Consider the following 22,301-nt stretch of genomic DNA (forward strand, 5'->3'; position numbering starts at 1 on the left):
TTAATAATAAATAGGGATGTTACTTGTGAAAGCGGGTTGTGGGATAAGCCCACGAGTCACTTAGAGCGCGCTGTCCTTGAAATGTTTTTACTGATTGTGTTAACTCCGTATGCGCTCTGCTGGCCGTATACTTTAAGCTCTTTGTTCCTGCTTCTATAAAAAAGCTTGATTGCAGAAATAAACTTGTCAGTCCTTGCAAGAGACTGTCCGAGTGTCATTCTTTCAGGTTCGTTGCTTCCAAGTCCTGGGGAGAAAATCCCCAACAAGTGGCGCCATGAACAGGGACTTGAAAGGAAGGCTGAACAAAGCGACGAACCCCTGCAGAAAGAGGTAAGCAGGATGGGACAACATAGCAGTAAAATTCCTTTCATTTCTATAATGCATCATTTTTTGAAACAAAATGGTGTTAATGTTTCAAGAGATCAGTTGAACAACTGCTATCATATTTTACTGGAACAATTCATGGTTCCCAGAAGAGGGGACACTCAATCTAGACATATAGAAAAGGGTTAAAAATAATGTTTTGTGAGCATATTGGCAAGGGTTACCTGGTCACTCATAGGGGCTGTCATAGAACAAACTGAAGGACATAACATTAATATGGAAGTAAAAACTATTCAATCTTTACATGAATATGAGCTTAAAGAACAAGATATACAAGGTGCTTTGAAATATAAGTATGTTTTGCTCAATCAGACACAATCCTTAGAAAAACAACTTAGAGACATATATATACAGGATATGTCAAAACTGAAGCCACTTGGAACGGAGGTCATTTCATTCAACGGACAGCCCAAATCTAAGGTTTTTCCTTCTGCTTCGCCTGTAACAACAATTGCTAACTTTGCTCGTACTAATCATTTCACTCCTCCTTGGGAGATGTCTGCTTGCACTTTCACTTTCCCAATGCAATTTAATCAACTTGCCCAAGACCAAAATACTCGGGCTAATCTAGATTTTAACATGTTGTCTAATTTTAAGAAAGTATATACTCTATATGGACCTATTTCTCCTTATGGTATAGAATTTCTCAGAGGATGGGCTGACCGTTGGATGCCATATGATTTTTTTTTCAAGTAGCAAAGATGGTTTTAAATCCTCAACAATTACTGCAATGGCAAATGTGGGTTAATGATGAGGCCCAACAGCTGATGATTGACCAGCAATCTCATGGTAACCCTGCCAATTTAACCTATGATACACTCACTGGAACAAGAGCCATGGCTGATATGATTGCACAACTAGCTAATATTACCCCTCAGATGTTACATTTCATTAAAGAAACTGCCTGCAGGGCATAAGCAAAGGTTGATAGCAGTAACTCTGATGGTTCATTTGTTAAGATTATTCAAGGACATGAGGAGGAATATTCTCAATTTATAGGAAAATTAAAGGATGCAATTGAGAAATCTATTAAGGATGTGACTTTACAAAATATTATTTTAAAACAACTTGTTTTTGAAAATGCTAATGAGGAATGTCAATCCATGCTTAGACCAATTCGAGAGACTGGCTCTCTTATGGAATATTTGAAAGCATATAGGGATATCAGATCTAGTTCCCATAGAGCAAAATTGGCAACATTGGAAACCTTTAATGTACAAAAAGCTGCTAATGCCAAATGTTTTAACTGTGGGATGCCCAGCCATATGGAAAAACAATGTCGCATGTCAACACAGGCCAGAAAAAATAATCAGATCAGATCAGATCAGTTGCTCAGTCGTGTCCGACTCTTTGCGACCCCATGAATTGCAGCACGCCAGGCCTCCCTGTCCATCACCAACTCTCGGAGTTCACTCACACTCACGTCCATCGAGTCAGTGATGCCATCCAGCCATCTCATCCTCTGTTGTCCCCTTCTCCTCCTGCCCCCAATCCCTCCCAGCATCAGAGTCTTTTCCAATGAGTCAACTCTTCGCATGAGGTGGCCAAAGTACTGGAGTTTCAGCTTCAGCATCATTCCTCCCAAAGAAATCCCAGGGCTGATCTCCTTCAGAATGGACTGGTTGGATCTCCTTGCAGTCCAAGGGACTCTCAAGAGTCTTCTCCAACACCACAGTTCAAAAGCATCAATTCTTCAGCGCTCAGCCTTCTTCACAGTCCAACTCTCACATCCATACATGACCACACGAAAAACCATAGCCTTGACTAGACGAACCTTTGTTGGCAAAGCAATGTCTCTGCCTTTGAATATGCTATCTAGGTTGGTCATAACTTTCCTTCCAAGGAGTAAGCGTCTTTTCATTTCATAATAAGAAGAGACCCCCAAGAATATGTCCAAGATGTAAAAAGGGGTCCCTTTGGCTGAATGAATGTCATTCTAAATTTGATAAGGATGGAAACACTTTGAACCCCGGTGCACAACAAAAACAACAGGCAAACTAATAAAGGGGCCGTCCTCTAGCCCCACTACAAAAGGAAGACCTAATGTTATGACGCTACAAGCAGCTACATCTAAGAGTGCTTGCACTGATATACCTAGTCCTTATGAAATGGAACTAATAGAATTATACAACCCCCACAAAATTCCCACTGGATATTATGGCCCGATTCCACCCGGGACAATGGGACTGATTTTGGGATGTAATAGCTGCACAATGAGAGGTTTAATGGTATTGACCGGTGTTATGGATGAAGATTATGAAGGGGGAATACATATTATGGTAAATGTTATGAAAATGGGAAATGTATACTTACAAAAAAAGGAACATTTGGCACAATTATTACTTTTACCATATGTCAAACCAATGAAGGCATCTGATAAAGTTCAGCAGGGAGGCTTTGGCAGTACCAACCTTACTGCTGCACTATCCACCTTATTAAAGGAACATCAGAAACCCATGCTTACTTTACGCATACAGGGAAAGAATTTCACAGGCATGTTAGATACCGGAGCTAACATTTCAATCATTAGAGCTGCAAAATGGCCCCTTGATTGGGATAAGGTTATAGCTCCTTCTAGACTATTAGAAGTAAATGAAGCTAATGCCATACAAACTTTTGTCAATGCATCCTATTTACAAATGTATGGCCCTAATCAAACTGTAGCTTATTTTAAACCATATATTACTAATATCCCAATCAATTTATGGGGATGGGATTTTCTCGAAAAAATGAAAGCCACAATTTCTTTAAATGAACATTTTAGTGGGGGCCATTGAGTTAACACCGCTGCCCCTCAATTGGGAATCTGATACCCCGGTATGGACACCTCAATGGCCCCTAACTAAAGAAAAATTGGCAGCTCTTATGCAATTAGTTAATGAACAATTACAGAAAGCTCATATAGAACCTTCATTTTCCCCGTGAAATTCCCCTGTTTTTGTAATAAAAAAGAAGTCAGGAAAATGGCGAATGTTGATAGATTTAAGAAATGTTAATAATACCATGTCACCTATGGGGCCCTTACAACCCGGATTACCCTCCCCTTCTATGGTACCAAAAGGATGGTCTGTAGTTATTATTGACTTGCAAGACTGCTTTTTTACTATACCTTTGCACCCTAAAGATAGAAAACGTTTTGCCTTTTCAGTTCCTTCTATAAATCACATGGGTCCTGTTAAAAGATTTCAATGGAAGGTACTACCTAAGGGAATGATGAACTCCCCTATCATTTGCTAATATCTCATATCTGTTTTATTACAACCCATTAGAGATAAATATCCTACTGCGTTTGTAATTCAGTGTATGGATGATATACTTCTCTCTATGGAATCTGAACTCTATTTACAACAGTTATATAATGAAGTTACTACTACTCTTCAAAATCATGGCCTGCTTGTAGCACCAGATAAAATTCAATGGAAAGCACCCTTTAATTATTTAGGACATGTTATGGAAAAATCTAAAATCAAACCTCAAAAAAACTCAAATTTCTGTGCAATCTCTACACACGCTGAATGATTTTCAAAAATTGCTAGGAGATATTAATTGGCTGCGGCCATCTGTCGGCATCCCCACCTATGCCTTACAAAATCTATTTAAAATTTTAGAGGGACCGCCTGAACCCTAATAGCCCTAGGCAGCTAACAAAAGAGGCCAAAGAAGAACTGGCCTTAATGGAGAAACGCATTCAACAATCTTTTTCAACTCGGCTAGATTATGATCAACCAGTTTCTTTATATATATTCCCCACAGAACATTCGCCCACAGCAATTACAGCTCAACACAGCCCAATAGAATGGGTATATTTACACACTAAACAGTCTAAAAAAATTATATCATATATTGAGAAAATAAGGCACTTAATTGTGTCAGGAAGAAGCCATGTACAAACTTCGACTGGATTTGATCCATATGCAATACACATTCCCTTGACAAAAAAAGAATTGCAAATTGCCTTACAGTATAACTTGACCATGCAAATGGAATTAAATGATTTTCAAAATGTTATCTCATTTCATTTACCGAAAGGAAAATTATAGGACTTTCTACAATGTACTAAATTCATTATAACTAATATCATTGCATCCCAGCCTATTTACAATGCACCCACCTATTTCATTGATGGCAACAAGAAAGGCATAGCAGGCATTGTTGGCCCTGATATCAAAGAGAAATTATCCACTACCTATTCTTCAATACAAAGAGTTGAATTGTATGCTTTATATGCTCTTTTATTGCTTCAACCATTATCCTTCAACGTATATACTGATTCTAAATACCTTGCTTCCTTTTTTCCTGATTTTTTTTACCGCCTTTTTATACAATCTAGATGAAGAATTATATACTCTCTTTTCACAGACTCAAGCTTTAATTCGCTCACGTACGGAACCCTTCTTTATTGCACATATATGTGCTCATTCAAATTTACCTGGCCCTCTGATCACAGGAAATGATGCTGTTGATAGGCTCATAGCTCCCATTTTTACATCTGCCAGTGACGAACATGCTAATCTTCATACCAATGCTAACAGATTGCACTCTAAATACCATATTCCTCTCACTGAAGCATGGCATATTATTAAAACCTGTGATGTCTGCGCCCCTCTGCACGTACGTACTGTGATTTCAGGAGTTAATCCCCAAAGGCAACAGTCTAACTTTGGCAATCTGACTTCACTCACTGCTCCTTAAAGAAAATTTTCTTTACTTTTTGTCTCAATGGATACATTTTCCAACTTTATCTGGACAGTACCTGTCTCTTCAGAATCCAATAAACACGCCATTTCTGCACTCTTACTCACCTTCCCCATTATGGGGATTCCTTCTGTCTCGGAAACAGACAATGGACCTACATTCACCTCACATTTGTTTTGTTCATTTTTATCAGAATGGAACATCACACACATTACAAGAATATCCTATAATCCTCAGGGTCAAGCCATTATTGAAAGAGCCCACCGCACCCTAAAAACTCATTTACTAAAACAGAAAGGGGGAATATGGAAGAGGAGATACACTTCTTATCCTATGAACCCTCAATTATTATTATCTTTAACTCTTTATTCCCTAAATTTTTTAAACTTAACAAAAAATAATTCTGACACTCGTGCAGATAGACATTTTGCAGAAGACAAAAACAACAAATTAGAAATCAATACACCAATATGGTATAAGCAATTTAATCAGTGGCTGCCAGGAATCTTACAACTCCTAGGCAAGGGTTATGGTCTTGTCATTGCAGATGGAGAGGAAATCTGGGTTCCCATTCGACGTGTCCATTACCGAGAGGGACCCCAAGACCAGACTCCCTCGGGAAGTGACGAAGTTGACGTGAAGGGTCTCGTCAATGACCCTGGAGGAGCCAATGAGGAAATGCCATCGTCTCAGTCCTTACCCGACATGGGCTCAAGTGAAAACATTACTCATCAGGCTGAGCAGACACTGAAGAGTACTGGAATTCCTATGACTCCAGATAAGCTGTTTCTGGCAATGTAAACTGTTCTGAAGAGCAGGAGGAACATCATAATTGCTTCTGGTTTAATAGATCAAGCATTGGAGCCTTCCATAAATCTAAGACAAGTTTCTGGACTGATAAGGACATATTGCTGGATTGGTGTAATGGGGGCTTATCACCCCCATGGCCCAGGATTGTCATCCCCATTGTGGGGCCAGAGCAATGGCACATTTGGAAAATTCCAGCAGCTTTAGAGCACTTTGCTAGTGTTTATGGGACTGTGGGTGTGTTTCATCCTTTTAATTATACCTTCCTATACAATAGTACTGGCTATATTCAATCATGTGTTCACCTTCCGTACTTGTTTATTGTAGGGCATTTTGATATCGACTTATCGGCCAAGATTGTCAATTGTACTGCATGTGCATTGTATACCTGCCTTAATCACACCATTTCATATCACAATGTTACCATTGCACTAGTTAAACAAAGATCTGAGTTATGGCTTCCCATAAACTTAACTGAACCTTGGACTGATTCTGTATTTCTTTCTGTATTGTTGAAAACTGGGCTTAGGTGATCTAAGTGCATCCTTGGGTGGATTATTGCAGGCATCTTAAGCCTTATCTCCATTGTGACTGTAGGAATTTTGTCTGGTATGGCTTTACATAATTCTATACAAAATCATGATTTTATCACTGCTTGGCTCAAAGACTCTCATGATCTGTGGACTCGACAAGCTCAAATAGATCAGCAATTACAAACACGAATTAATGAGTTACAAACTGTGGTTACCTGCTTAGGAGATCAAATGCAGCAACTGACTTTCTGAACACATATACGCTGTCACTGGAATTTTACTTCTTTTTGTCTGACTAACATGCCCTATAATAGCACTGAATATCCTTGGAATAAAGTTAAGGTGCATTTGCAGGATCTCACAGATAACTCAAGTTCAGACCTCAATTTGTTGAAACAACAAGTTGCTAATTTTCAAGTTAGGGTACCTAGGGAATTGTATAGCACTCAATTCTATGATACTTTAACCAAAACCCTATCGTCTCTAGACCCTAGAGCTTATCTTTCAAGAAGCTGCTTATAGGATACAGAAGTCTCTACTCAAGACTCAGTACCTCCCACAATGGAGTCCAACTAGCAGCTACTGTGCTTAATTTAAAAACAAAAGGAGGATATGTTGGGAAGCGTAGTGCAAAATAGCCTTAAAAGGAGAAAGTCCTTGGGAAAATGGCGAAGGGCCAGAAGTACCCGGCTTTGCACTGCGGACAGAGAAACATCTCCTGCCTCTGGTTATGCTGGGCACCAAGAGTTAATAATAAATAGGGATGTTACGTGTGAAAGCAAGTTGTGGGATAAGCCCATGAGTCACTTAGAGTGCGCTGTCCTTGAAATGTTTTTACTGATTATGTGTTAACTCCGTATGCGCTCTGCTGGCCATATACTCTAAGCTCTTTGTTCCTGCTTCTATAAAAAAGCTTGACTGCAGAAATAAACTTGTCAGTCCTTGCAAGAGACTGTCCAAGTGTCATTCTTTCAGGTTCATCGCTTCCAAGTCCCGGGGGAAAAATCCCCAACATTTGGTTTTCTGAGAGTCCCACTCATAAGCACTAGACGATTTTGTTTGGCACTTGGGCTTTCCAGGTGGCTCAGTGGTAAAGAATCTGAATGAAATGCAGGAGACGCAGGTTTGATCCCTGGGTCAGGAAAAGGAAATGGCAACCCACTCCAGTATTCTTTCCTGTAAAACCCCAAGTATGGCAGATCCTGGCGGGCTGCATTTCATAGGGTCACAAAGAGTCAGACATGACTGAGCAACTGAGCAGGCACACAGAGGATTGTGGTCCATTCTGATGGATATTCTTATAAGACATATGTGGCCCTCTTTCTCTACCTCAGAGAAAGAGGTAGAATGTCCTGAAAAATATAGATATCTTTGGGGAAGAAGCAGTTTGCATGCTCACATGACCATGGAATGAATGAATGCTAAGTCACTTCAGTCATGTCCAACTCATTGCAACCCTATAGCCCACCAGGTTCCTCTGTCCATGGGATTCTCCAGGCAAGAATACGAAGTGGGTTGCCATTTCCTTTGCCAGGGGATTTTCTCCACTCAGGGACTGAAGTCTCTTACATCTCCCGCACTGGCAGATGGATTCTTTACCACTAGCCACCTAAAAAGCCCACATGACCATGGGGATGGTCATTAACCTCATTAGCTCCCCCTTTCATAAGTTCAGGAACAAGGATATCATAACAACAATATTTTCTGGTACACTGATGTCTGTAAGAAGGCCTATGAAGGACTTTGGATCCTTTAGTCCCATGCCAGAAATAATTTTATCAATTTAAAATATTATTTGGGTTTATTGAAGTATAAGCCATATAATTGACCAATTTTAAGTATATGGTTTGATAGATATGGACAAATATCCACGATAGTGAAGCCATCATCCCAATCAAGTTTGGAACACTTCTATGACTCTCCAAATTCCTTTATATCACTTTGTAGACAATATCTACCCTTACCCTCAGAAAACCACTGATTCATTTTCACTAGGATTTTGCCCTTTCTTTTATCTCTAACCTTTTCAATTTAATCTTATAGTACCTTACTGTTTTGACTCCAGACCTGGCTATGAGACTTACCTTGGTCAATGGAGTTTAAATAAATATAATTCAAGATGAGGTTGGAAAAAGTTCTTCTAAATTTCTACTTACTCTCTTGCCTTCTCTTATTTCAATAAATAAGAACTATGAGCCTCTTGATGAAAGTGAAAGAGGAGAGTGAAAAAGTTGGCTTAAAACTCAACATTCAGAAAACTAAGATCATGGCATCCAGTCCATCACTTCATGGCAAAGAGATGGGAAAACAATGGAAACAGTGACAGACTTTATTTTAAGGGGCTCCAAAGTCACTGCAGATGGTGACTGCAGTCATGAAATTAAAACACACTTGCTCCTTGGAAGAAAAGTTATGACCAACCTAGACAGCATATTAAAAAGCAGAGACATTACTTTGTCAATAAAGGTCTGTCTAGTCAAGGCTATTGTTTTTCCAGTAGTCATGTATGGATGTGAGAGTTGGACTATAAAGAAAGCTGAGCACAGAAGAATTGATGCTTTTGAACTGTGGTGTTGGAGAAGACTCTTGAGAGTCCCTTGGACTGCAAGGAGATCCAAGCAGTCAATCCTAAAGGATATCAGTTCTGAATATTCATTGGAAGGACTGATGCTGAAGATGAAACTCCAATACTCTGCCCCCATGATGTGAAGAACTGACTCATTTGAAAAAGCCCTGATGCTGGGAAAAATTGAAGGCAGGAGGAGAAGGGGACAACAGAGGGTGAGATGGTTGAATGGCATCACTGATTCAATGGATATGAGTTTGAGCGAGCTCTGGGAGTTGGTGATGGACAGGGAAGGCTGGTGTGCTACAGTCCATGGAGTCACAAAGAGTTGGACATGACTGAGCAACTGAACTGATTTCAATCAAAACATGTCTGAGCTAGCCTCCCAGAAATAAAAGATAGGTGGTTCAGAGTCAAGTTGACTCAATCATCCTAGCCAAGTCTATTTATTGCAGATCAACCCCATCACCTAGAGACCTCCAGACATATGAGCAAGCCCAGTCCCAGTCACACCACCCAGTTGAGCTGCAGCTGACTGTTCATGGAAAAGGCTATTTGAGATTACCTAAGCCTGGTCAGAGCAGCTGTAGGTTGCAAACACATTTATTGCTCTATGCCACTGAAATTTTACAACTGTTTATTATGCAGCATTGTTCTGGCACTAAAAAGCTGATATGGTAGATTAGAATCAGCCTGTATAAATCCCATTTTGTTCAATCCAAGAATACCAATTAGTTATCTGAAATTCTTCCATAATGTCAAAGCATAAAACATGGCCCTCCTCTTTCTGCAACTGTCTCAGAGAAAAGGGCATGAGCTATCATCATCTCACTGTATATGAATTTTTTTCTCATTTTAATGAATTTTCCCTATTCTCATGCTTCCTGCAGTAATATTTACAGTGTCCTTGAAAACATTATTTATATGTGTGTGGGAGGAGGAGGGAATATGTGGTTGGAGAGAACCAGGATTTGATAATACCAAATAAATTTGGCCTACTGTTACATGCCAGAAGTGCTTGTCACCTGCCATGTTTTTCTCTGGCTCCAAACTCAGTCCCCCTTTCCTTGTGCTCCATCATGAGAGGAGTCCTGGCAATGAAAATGCAACATTCCTCTTGCGATTCCAATTTCACAGTTGAATAAGGAACAAGCCTGAGCAGACAGTAGCCCAAGAAAGGCATGACAAGCATGGCAGATCAGGGAGTCTAGTTGTTGATTCTGCATCCCTTCTACTTCCCATGACCCTTGCACTCTGTACAATAACAACAACAACAAAAATCGAGAGTAGGCTTCAAGTCCTGATGAGGTACAAGATGCAGTCTTTAACTTCCCTAAATGACTAGATTCCAATCAGGCAGAAACATGGGTTGGCATCTCCCCATTAATCTCTGATTGTGTTTTCTGCTTTAAGGTTTATTTAAAGAATGAGTTTCTCCTTCAGGTCTGTGCAACTGGAGGAGACAGGGAAGACAGAACAGTGAAAGTGACATCTGTCGGCTAGCAGTAATTAAGAGAGATGTGTGGAGTTTCAGTGCTCTAAATGGCCCCGTTAAAATGTTGATGAGCAGTGAAATGTCTGATTAAATTTTAAGCAGGAATAAATGGGCCAGCCCCACCATAGGATAAAGCTAATGGAGTAGTAGACTGAGAAAATTAAACGAACAATGTGTCAGTGCAAGCTAAGAGACAAGCTGGCACAAATAGGCCTCTTCTGGAGCCTGAACATAGCTTCCTCTGCATGACTGCAAAGAAAAGATTTTCTGCAAGTACCACCTGAGCTTCAGAGTAGGTCATGAGCTACGGCATCAATTTGAATATTAGGAGACAAGAGGGGAATGGGCACGTTTAAAAAGGACACAGGAGTCAGAACAGAAGAACAGAGCAGTGACATGTGCACTGATGAAAGCTTAGAGAGCAACTCATTTCCCCTCTCTCTTAAGTCAGGAAAACGGAGGCAGAGGAACTCCTGGCTTCTAACAACAAGACTTTAGAATGTGCAAAGGAGCATGAAGTTATGGGGCTGGGGAAGTCTGAAGATGCTTGCTTCAGCTCTGGTTAACCAGAGAAACACTCACATGTCTGTTGAGCCAGTAAAACCATTACAGAGGTCTGCTGCTGCTGCTGCTGCTAAGTCGCTTCAGTCGTGTCCGGCTCTGTACGACCCCATAGACGTCAGTCCACCAGGCTCCCCCATCCCTGGGATTCTCCAGGCAAGAACTCTGGAGTGGGTTGTCATTCCTTCTCCAATGCAGGAAAGTTAAAAGTGAAAGTGAAGTTGCTCAGTCGTGTCTGAGTCTTCGCGACTCCATGGACTGCAGCCCACCAGGCTCCTCCGTCCATGGGATTTTCCAGGCAAGAGTACTGGAGTGGGGTGCCATTGCCTTCTCCAATTACAAAGGTCTAAGACTATGCCACTTCTTGACCTGTATACAGGTTTCTCAGAAGACAGGTAAGGTGGCCTGCTGTTCCCATCTGTTTAAGAATTTTACAGTTTGTTTTGACCCACATAGGTAAAGCCTTTAATGTAGTCAATGAAGCAGAAGTAGATATTTTTCTGGAATTCCCTTGCTTTCTCTATGATCCAGTGAAAGTTGACAGCTTGATCTCTGGTTCCTCTGCCATTTCTAAATCCAGCTTTTACATCTGCAAGAACTTGGTGCTAGAGAAGACTCTTGACAGTCCCTTGGAATGCAAGGAGATCAAATCACTTAATCCTAAAGGAAATCAATCCTGAATATTCCTTGGAAGAACTGATGCTGAACTGAGGTTCCAATACTTTGACCACCTGATGTGAAGAACAGACTCACTGAAAAAGACCCTGGTGATGGGAAAGATTGAAGGAAGGAGGAGAAGGGGTGACAAAGGAAGAGATAATTGGATAGCATCACTGACTCAAACTCAGACATGAGTTTGAGAAAACTCTGGAAGACAGCGAAGGACAGGAAGCCTGGCACACTGTGGTCCATGGGGTGGCAAAGAGTTGGACACAACTTAGTGACTGAACAACAACAAGACCAAACAATAACAAACAGCAACAGCAAAACTCAACAAGACCCTAAGGATCACCAAATCCAGATATTGCATCTGGTGTTTCTCTTGCTCTTAAATCTGCAGCTATGATTTCACTTCTGAATTCTCTTTGCATTTCCCACCTTCATCTAGCCTGTCTTCCACATTAATGACCTCGCCTCATACTTCATGAGAAAGAGGAGCTGTTAACCACAAATTCTCATAGGTCTCACTGCAGAATCTACAAACATGTCAGTACCTTCATCTTTCCTTTGTTTTTAACAAGGGGAATCCCTCAACTTCCAATCAGAAGCCTAGGTCCCCTTCTTCCTTGACTCCTCAGTAATCTCAGTTCTTATATTATTCTCTCTCTCTATCTCTTAAGTCTCTCCCTCTACTTAATCACCCATTCCCATTAGCAAAATAACATGCTCTACTATTTCTTATTTTTAAAAAATAAACTATTCATTTGTTCAGTCTACATTACTCCCATGAGGTACTGATTTCTTTCTATTAAGCTTCTTAAAAGTGTTTGTGAATGTACACACAAACACCCCACTACTTCAATTACTCTTTAGATAGACAGATAGATGATAAAGACAGATGGCCGTGCTTTTCTGTTTCTCTTTTACATTATGGTATTTTCTTCCTTGTTTTAAAGTTAGACATTGCTTCGGAAAGGATGCCTATTGTTATAGCCAAAAATTCCAGATAAAGAAAACACTGCTTGTATCAATTCTCAAGGATGACATTTTGAGTATTATAAACACACGTTAGTTTTGAAGGGAAGAACTGGTCAAGAAAGAAATTGAATTTTCAAATTCTAGAAATGACCTCTATGGAAAACAAAGTTTCTCGTGGTCTGAAAGTGGAGTCTTACTAGGAATCATGGATTAGAGAGACGGAGGATACTATGTGAGCAAGTTATCTCCCCACCTGATAGGAAATAGAAGACAAAAGCCAGTCTAGCAGGTTCCGGATAGGAGGGAGGGTGAAGCAGTGAAAGATACATGTTCCCATTCTCCATTCTGAGTCAATACCATGGATAGATAAAGCTGTTAAAATAACCATAAAATTTGGGCTAAGACAAAATAGAGCTTGTTTTCTTATTTCTCTGGCCATATATCAGGGAAGATTCAGTTTCCTTTAAAAAAGTACTGATTTCAATAAGATGTTATCAAGGTGTTAGGCTAACAAGCAGCTATGGGATAAAGCTAAGACAGGGCTTCCCTGGTGGCTCAGGTGGTAAAGAATCTGCCTGCTATGGAAGAGACCCAAATTTCCTTCCCTGATCAGGAAGATCACCTGGAGAAGGGAATAACAACCCACTCCAGCATCCTCGCCTGGAGAATTCCATGGACAAAAGAGCCTAGCAGGCTACAGTCCATGGGTTCTCAAAGAATTGGACACAACTGAGTGCTTAACATACACATAGACACACACACACACACACTAAGAGAAAGAATCAAAGATAATGTCACTAGAGTCTCCCTCATCATCCGTGGATATGGATATGGATTTGGAAATTCTTATTGACTCAATGGAGGAAGCTAAATGTAGCTGAGTCAGTAGTCGAGGGGCCTGTCATGGACTACCTTAGAGAAATCCTTAGAGAAGCAGTCCCTGGCATGAGACTACTTATACTGGAAGTTGAAGAGTGATAGCTCTGTCCATGCTTGAGATGAAAGGTATTGCCAAGGTTTAGACTATCTGCTATGATGGCCAGAGATGGAGGCAAGAGGTATACACTCTGACAATGCCATAATAATAAAGACTTTTTGATTCATTAGCAGGATGCCTCAATACCGGATGCCAATGATCATGCGGACTAAAACTTCATCTCCATGGGATTTACCAAGAACCCTCAAGACAGCATAATAAGCTACACATGGATCTTCTGACTCTTCCCCACATTTGATCATGAGAATATATATGCATGCAACTACAGGCAACCGGCAGCTTATCTAGAAGGAAAATAAATCATGGTTGGAGAGTCGAGTCGGAAATGAAATAAGCCTCTGTATTGTGCTCCATTTTCATATAACTAACTGCCAACTTGACATCTTTACTTGTACATCCCAAAGGCATGTCACACTTAACATAGCCAAATACAAATTCTTCATCTTCCCCGCCTGCTCTGCTCCTACTTCAGACTTCATCTTCTCATTAAATGACAAATGGCACTTTGTGAACCCATCCATTTAAACACTGGGGAGACATTCTTGAAACGTCATTCATAGTCTCATAAATCTCACAAGTGAATCTACTTCTCTCCATCTCTACTGCCACTCCTCTGGTCCAAGGCAACACCATCTCTTGTCTGGGCCGCTGTCCTCGGCAGTGAACTGAGGGAGTTTTCTTCTCTTAGATTTGGGATTTGTGGATATGTATGGTGAAATTTAAAAATATATTTGCTGCTTGCCTCTCTTCAAACCTGTCTTAATCAAGAATTGAATGATAAAGATGTATGATGAAGAAATCACAAACTTCTATAAAAAGGGAAGACTTTGAAAAAGTAAGCTGACAGGAGAAAGCCAGTTAGCCAGTGTTGGCAGAGAAGAATGCTGACCAGAAATCAGTTGATTCAGCAGTTTTCACTGTAAATCTCCACCACCCAACCCCCCACCTGAAAAGCTCAAGAGTAACAGGTCCCAGCACTGGCATTCTGGTAATTGATTAGCAACTGGCTTTCCAGGAAAATTAATCCATCAAATAAACAAACAAAAATACTGATTTATAGTGTTTGCTGATTATCATGAAGCAAATACACTACAGTCAATTTCAAATTACTAATGTAAGGTCACTGGGTGCAGATATAAGAAGAAATGTACACTCTGTCAGTACAGGTGATGCAATCCCTAAATGATACCCATGGAGCACAAAAGTTATGAACCATAAAGAAAGCTGAGTGCTGAGGCATTGATGTTTTTGAACTGTAGTGCTGGAGAAGACTCTTGAGAGTCTCTTTGAATCCAAGGAGATCAAAACAATCAATCCTAATGGAAATCATCCCTGAATATACATTGGAAGGACAGAAGCTGAAGCTCAAGTTACAATACTTTGGCCACCTGATGCAAAGAGCCAACTCATTGAAAAGACCCTGATTCTGGGAAAGATTGAAGGCAGGAGGAGAAGAGGGTGGCAAAGGATGAGATGATTCGATAGCATCATGGACTCAATGGACATGAATCTGAGCAAACTCTGGAAGGTAGTGGAGGACAGAGAGCCTGGCGTGCTGTAGTTCATGGAGTTGCAAAGAGCTGGACATGACTTAGCGAATGAACAATAACAACAGCAAATGAATAGCTGCACAAAAAGGAAGTGAAGTCAGTGAAAAATACTCATTTAGCAATACTAATACTGTAAACCAGGGATCCCCAACCTTTTGGCACCAGGGACTTGCTTCATGGAAGGCAATTTTTCCCGGGATAAAGTAGAGGGAGCAGTTTCAAGATGGTTTAAATGCATTACCTATATTGTACGTTTTACTATTATTATTATTACATCTGCTCCACTGCTGCTGGAAACAATGAGTCATTATTTCCGCAACAGGTGATAAAACTGTACTAGGAGGAAAATACTGGGGACAGTGGTGATGGCACTATCACCCGCCATAGCTGAAACAACATATGTAACATCTAAACGTGTAAAACAAAGGCTATTACTTGTAATAAGAATATTGCTTGTAACTGAAGCAATTGAAGAGATTGTCCCTTAGGGGAAAAGAAGTAGGTGAGTAGAGGACTTCTATTTCTCTTTTCTGGAAGTCTTGCAGGCTGGGTATTGTTGAGATTAAGAACACGATGTCTGGCATCACACAGCTTGGACTTAGCATTCTGAGCCCTAGTAGCCACGAGACCTGGGTGAGTTATTTAACCACTCTCATCCTCAGTTTCTTCATCTTTATAGTGAGAAGAGCAAGAGGCCTATTTTGCAAGGGTAATTGTGAGGATTAAATGAGGTAATATATGTAAAATACTCAGAACAAGATTTGGCTCATAATAAATAATATTAACTTTTATAATTACTATTTGCCTTTTTAAAATTGTGTAACCAAGTTATTCTGATGAATATTAAAGACTAAGTTAAAAGAATAATAAACATGATGGGTTATAAAAGACTCATAATGAAGTAGAGCCTTTATTAAAAGTTTATGTTTGGCAGTATCTCATTTGAGATTGAGGTTTGGAAATATATATATATTTTGCATGAGAAAACTTGTAAACATGAAAAGTTTTATTTCTTAGGAAGACAATTTGTAAGTAAACTTTGTAAGTAAACCAAGGTATCTTTCCAGGGTAAAAGATTAAGAGCCTCAGTTATTCTCCCCAATGTTGAAAGTCACGAAAAGTTATCCAGGTGTATTGGCTTGGTCATGATGTAGACCCAGCGACACAGAAGGGCCCATCAGTCTCTTAGTACAAAATCAGTATGAAGGAAGAATATGGCACTATGGACAGATCAGTATTAAAACCCAGAAGATAATGGTAGTCTGGCTTCATGAGGACTCAAGACACCAGAACCTGTTCTGAGGCAGCCATCCTAGTTATCAGCCTTTTCACAACAGGAATGGTCGTATTAGTTCATAATACCAGCTCTATCATTGAGAATCCAACATACTTTTGGAATGGGGATCACTTGGCTAGGTGGGACAAGATGAGGACTTTCTCTTGTGTTTTAAATTACCAGTGAGGCTTGCTCAGTATTAAAAGTGGGTGGAAAAGGAGGCTCAGTGTTTTCCTCCAGACATGACAGGTGACAAAAACAAGAAGAAGCACGTCTACTGCTGCTATGTGCAAGCTTCTTACCCAGAAATAAGGATGGCACATTATTCTTGAGGTACCGACTTCACATCATAGCTATAAAGTTCTCTGCTGCTGCTGCTGCTGCTGCTAAATCGCTTCAGTCGTGTTCAACTCTGTGCGACACCATAGAGAGTAGCCCACCAGGCTCCCCCGTCCCTGGGATTCTCCAGGCAAGAACACTGGAGTGGGTTGCCATTTCCTTCTCCAATAAAGTTCTCTAGCCTCATGATTATTTCAGAGATGGAGGAGCAATAATGGCTTTTGCACATGAATGAGCCTCTGAAAGTTCTTTGGTAGGGTGTGTGTGCTAGTTGCTCAGTCGTGTCCGACTCTTTGCAACCTGATGGACTGTAGCCCTCCAGGCTCCTTTGTCCATGGAATTCTCCAGGCAAGAGTACTGTAGTAGGTTGCCATTCCCTTTAGAATCCACAGAAAGAAACTAAACTTCATGTTAACTGAGTGTGTGGGTTTCAAGTTTTGTGTTTGAGATGCTACTCTGAGATAGTATTCTTATTGCAAATTTTAAGGAACACCCTGGTTCCATGTACTTCCCTGATAGGAGAAAAATAAGTCAGTTGGCTTTTGACATGCATCCTAGTCCCTGCCTGGTTGAGATATGCAGAGAAGCAAGAGCTGTATACAGTTGACCCGTGAACAACACAGAGATTAGGCATGCTAACCCTCCTTGCAGAGGAAATCCTCATGTAACGTTATAGTCAGCCCTTTATACCTGCAATGCCACGTCTGAGGATTCAGCCAACCACGGGTCCTGTAGGACTGTAACAGACATTTAGTGGGGAAAAAAAGCTTATATAAATGAATCCAAACAGTTCAAATCTGTGTTGTTTAAGGATCAACTGTATTCATGTTTTCAGTGTTTTTTACCTGGCTTTGAACTAGGGCATGCAAGATTAGGGATTCCATTTCCCCATTTAGAAAGAAACATAATGAATGGTTACCCCTTTCCATCTCATAAGAACACTGAAAGAACCAAGGAGTGCATTACATTAAACAGCATGAATAAGTATAATTTTCCAATTACTTACTAGAAAATACCATGCTAAGTATTTATTAATAACATATATTATTCCTCTTCATTTTTTACAAAAAAAAAAAAAAAACTGTGAAAGAGGCAACAATATCCCCAGGTCACAGAGAGGAGAACCAAGGCTCAGAGAAGTAATGTAATGTCTCCAGAGATCCAAGTTAGGATTTAAGTCTACTCCTTTACGAATAGAAACACAATTACCACATAAAGCCATCATTACTATTTATCTTTCAAATTTCAAAACATTGCTTTTGCTTAGGATCCTCTGATTTTCCTGGATCCCACACACTAAAGATAAGTTATAGGTATTTACTCTGTGAAATGTCAATGTCTGAGGTTATTAGAAATCTTAAGTTATTATATTTTAAGTATGTGAGATTAAATATTTAATCCCTAAATTTGGAAATTAGATACAAGAAAAATATTTATCCAAAGATCACTATCCTCACACAATTACTTTTATGGACTTTTCTTCATATGAATTTAGTTATATGGTTATAATCACCATGTACATGCAATAAATTTGCTTAGTAGTCATATTATACCTCCTAAAAAATGACTTCATAATATTGCTTTGGATCGGCACTCTAGAGTTTTTTAGTTAACCCCATGATAAAAGGTATTTTTCTATCTCAAACTACTTATTGAAACAGCTTGAAATAAATAATTCTGTACTGAACAGTGTCTTACGTATATATTTTAAATACATTTTTAATTATAGGCTTGACATGCTAACTGTTTTCATTATGATGCAAAAATGAACACGCAGTTCACAAAATGTTCATTTTCTCACCAACACAAACACTCCTTTTAAATAACTCAGCATTTATGTATTAATACCTACTATTATAAGGTCTTGATTCTATTTAATAGTGTCAGGTTCTATGCCAGGAATTAGAGCATATATTCCATTTGGCCATATGGATAACCCTATTTCACCAATACCATACAGGAAATTATCCTCAGGGTTTCCCAAATCATGAATTACCATGAAAATCATAGAAAGAAAAGGCATATAATTTGAGAAGCATGACTTTTAGGCTTACCATCTAATCTCCTGTATCTACCTCAAGTTTAATGAGCCACTAGGCACATGGATTGGTATTTATATCCACGGCTTGCGATACACCCCAGGAACTTTGAAGTGTGTGCTATGAATAGATCAGTTTCCATGACCTCTCTTCACATCTTTGTTTCAGCTCTTTGGTTAGGGACCCTGAGCAAGTGCGCTAGAAACGGTGCTACCCCTATCATGCGGTGAGGAGCAGTGCCATGAGTAACAAATGAGCCCGTTACTGCTCTACAGGAGAGGAGACAGGTCAATCCTTTGCTAAATCTCTGTGCACCGTGTTCTCTTCCTTGTTCCAATTACCCAGGAAGTGATGGCACTTTCTCGTCTACAGCCTTTCGAAACTTGCTGACATGTATTCAGGACATTGCTGGGATTGTAAGTCTTAACCAAACTGTCCTCAGTAATTCTCGTGGAAAATAAGATCCAATGCTTTCTCAACTCAGACCACACCCATTTACAAACCAGAGGAAGAACTAGGACAGGCAGAAAGAGAAAGATTACTTTCCAACCAAAATACTTATTTCAATCCAGAAATATAATAATTGCTGAAAAACTGGCCATAGAATATTGCCATTAACTAACATCCTGATTTTCCTAAAGAGGAAACTAATTCCCTCAAAAATGCAACAAGTTGTGTAAGCTAGTTTGTGGCACAATCCCGAAGGAAAATATGCCCTGAAACTTGGGTTGTTTTTTTTTTTTTTCATCATTAGCAATTTAGATTCCCTTAGCTTTTGGAGTAGCTTTTTATTCATTCAAAAAATAACTTTTGAGTGTCTTCCATAAAATTACTACTCTGGCACTAGGGATTCAGCTAAGGTTGAAATGTGGTGGTGGTGCTGGGAATACAAAATCAAAAGTCACAGTCTGACAAGGAGACAGGTTTGTAGACTGATAATTTAAGTGTAACGTGATGAGCAGAATCCAAATAGAACTGTAAGCTGTGTGCTACAAAAAGTCTGCCTGAGGGACTCAGGGGGAACTTCCCGAAAGAGGCAGCCTGCTTTCAGAAGGAGCAGTTTGCAAGGAATGACAGGCAGAATAGCATAGGAGGCAGAGAGAACGTCACACATACAGGACAGGATACTTGAGAAGCAGCACAGAGTTGCCCCATTTCTTGACTTTGGTGACAGAGTTGGCTTCCCAGGTGGCACAGAGGAAAAGAGTCTGCCTCCCAGTGCAGGAGAAGCCAGAGACGTGGGTTTGATCATGGGGTCGGGAAGATCCCCTGGAGAAGGGAATGGCAACCCACTCCAGTATTCTTGCCTGGAAAACTCCATGGACAGAGGAGTCTGGTGGGCTATTGTCTATGGGGTCAAAAAGAGTTGGACATGACTGAGCACACACTCATGCAGAGCTTATTTATAACTGCTTTATTTTCGTCTTCCATGTCACCTTGTTAGTGCCTCTTTCTCTGCTTCACGTTTGGGATTCCTGAGGGTCCTGTCCTCCGCACTCTGTTCTTCCTTTCTCTACACACTCTGCCTTAGATTCCACTAAGACATATTCCTCCCATCTATCTCCCAGATCTTTCTCTCTTGAGCTCCAAATCAACAAATTATAACCATACAAACACTAAGTGTTTGAAAGTATTTTCAGTGTTTTTATTCAAATTCTATGTTCCTACCCTGTGTTATCTCAGTAAATGGCACCATCACCAAGTTACCTGAATTATTACTCCTGCCTGTTCTGTCTCCTTTATTCTTCACATTCAATCTGTCACCAAATCAGACTAAAGGTAACTTCCCTGAGTTCCCCAACAACCCTTTTACCACCCTGTCCAAACTTTCCTTTTTGCATCAAATTATTCATTATATTTTGCCTTTAAGAAGTTTCAAATGTCTACAGACTGATTTCTGCCCAATTTCCAGGCCACTAATGGTTTGTTTAGAATAGTTTTATATATAATAAACTCACATAAAATCACATGGGGATAGTTCAGATGGGATAGTCATTTATTTTCCATGGCAACTGACATAAAAGCACAGAAAAATGTCACTGTGACTGAAGACTGGAGAAAAAAAGTTGTGATAGAGAGACAAAAGGGGAGATATTGCCAGGGTCAGAAAAAATAGAGATTAGTTTTAAATATTAATTCAAAGCTGAGGATAAATGCTCTAGATTATAGGCAGTGATTTGTGATTTACTTCTCACATAGACAAACCTATGGTAGGTTACTCCCTGATGAGTAGCAGCAAGAATTGATTTAATATTGTTACATTTATTACTTATTCTATAAGCTTTTATTGACTACACACTCAGTGACAGGCACTAGGCTAAACATACAGTCAATATAAGAGATATGTCTCTAGCTTTCAAGCATCCAAATTAGAAGGCATCACTAGCCCACAGAAAAGCAGCAGAAAATCATATCACTTTATGACATAGTTCAAGAGAGATAGTAAAATAATGCAAGGGATTTAGAAGAGTCTTCTCCTTGGTATGCATAATTTCTAGTCCTCAGAAAGTCCTACAATTGCTCAACATTGCCTATTGATTGTGATTGTGTTTAAATCAAGGAAACATCATAGACAGCCTGACTCTCTGTGTGTGTGTGTGCATATGCTACCTTTTCCAAATTATTTCTAACAAGTATAAGGCTGTCCAACTCAATGGAGATGAGTTTCAGCAAATTCCAGGAGATAGTGAAGGACGGGGAAGGCTGGAATGCTGCAGTCCATGGAGTCGCAAAGTGTTGGACATGACTTAGCAACTGAACAAAAATAATCACTTAGTTAATTCTTATTATGTACCAGACCAGTGTTAAGAATGTTGTATACTCTATGTATCTACTATATGTAATATCTTCCTTGTCTTACATTGTTTATTCCATCCAGACACACATTCTCCAGGATTTTAGTTGGCCATAATTTCTGGGTGAATGTACAAACAGATGGTTAGTGGGATGAACTCCAGCCCCAGCTACTGAAGTTGGCCCTGAGGTGTAACTAATATTCACCATCTTCTGCACCACCCAGAGATACCCCTCCTCTCTGCTGGTAGTTTGCCTGAATTGTAGACCCAGAACCTCATCCCTTGGGGATCTGAACACCTGTTTCATCACCCTCTTATCAGACGAGTGTTGCTGTACTTGCCATTTACAGCTGAAACTTGGCATGGTGGTGCCAAAACTATGTCAGATATCTGCCCCCTGCTCCCACGACACAGCCGCAGCCTATTGCCTCATGATGATCAGAGTCAATTACTTCAAATGTAGTAGCTCTGCTCTGTGCTGCCTTATCTATTGACATGGGAAGCCCAAAGTGACCAGACCACAGCTATAACGGTAGCTGCAGTGAGACTCAATAGGTTTCCTGTTGGAAGCATCTCTTCACTAGAAAGAGGTACTCTAGACCCGTAGAGCCTGAAGTTATAAAAAT

General features: G+C 40.0%; 2 long non-coding RNA genes across 21 annotated transcripts in view; one reads left to right on the forward strand and one right to left on the reverse strand.

Moving 5' to 3' along the window:
• The window catches only part of LOC147358454 (uncharacterized), a 461,639-nt gene that overhangs the window by 47,313 nt on the left and 392,025 nt on the right, over window positions 1–22,301 (reverse strand). For 3 of the 20 annotated variants that reach the window (XR_015142275.1, XR_015142280.1, XR_015142289.1), the window contains one exon: window positions 85–318. The exons of the other annotated variants lie outside the window; for them this stretch is intronic. This is a non-coding gene — a long non-coding RNA (uncharacterized LOC147358454). Of the gene's footprint in view, window positions 1–84; window positions 319–22,301 lie in introns of those variants that run through there. 20 annotated transcript variants of the gene reach the window in all.
• Window positions 186–7,367, forward strand: LOC147358455 (uncharacterized). The gene is made up of 2 exons (XR_015142291.1): window positions 186–330; window positions 5,627–7,367. It is a non-coding gene; the product is annotated as an uncharacterized LOC147358455 (long non-coding RNA).

This window comes from Bos grunniens, chromosome 15 (assembly GCF_055505025.1).
Source record: "Bos grunniens cultivar Pamir isolate PY7600 chromosome 15, Bosgru_T2T1.0, whole genome shotgun sequence".
NCBI lineage: Eukaryota > Metazoa > Chordata > Mammalia > Artiodactyla > Bovidae > Bos > Bos grunniens.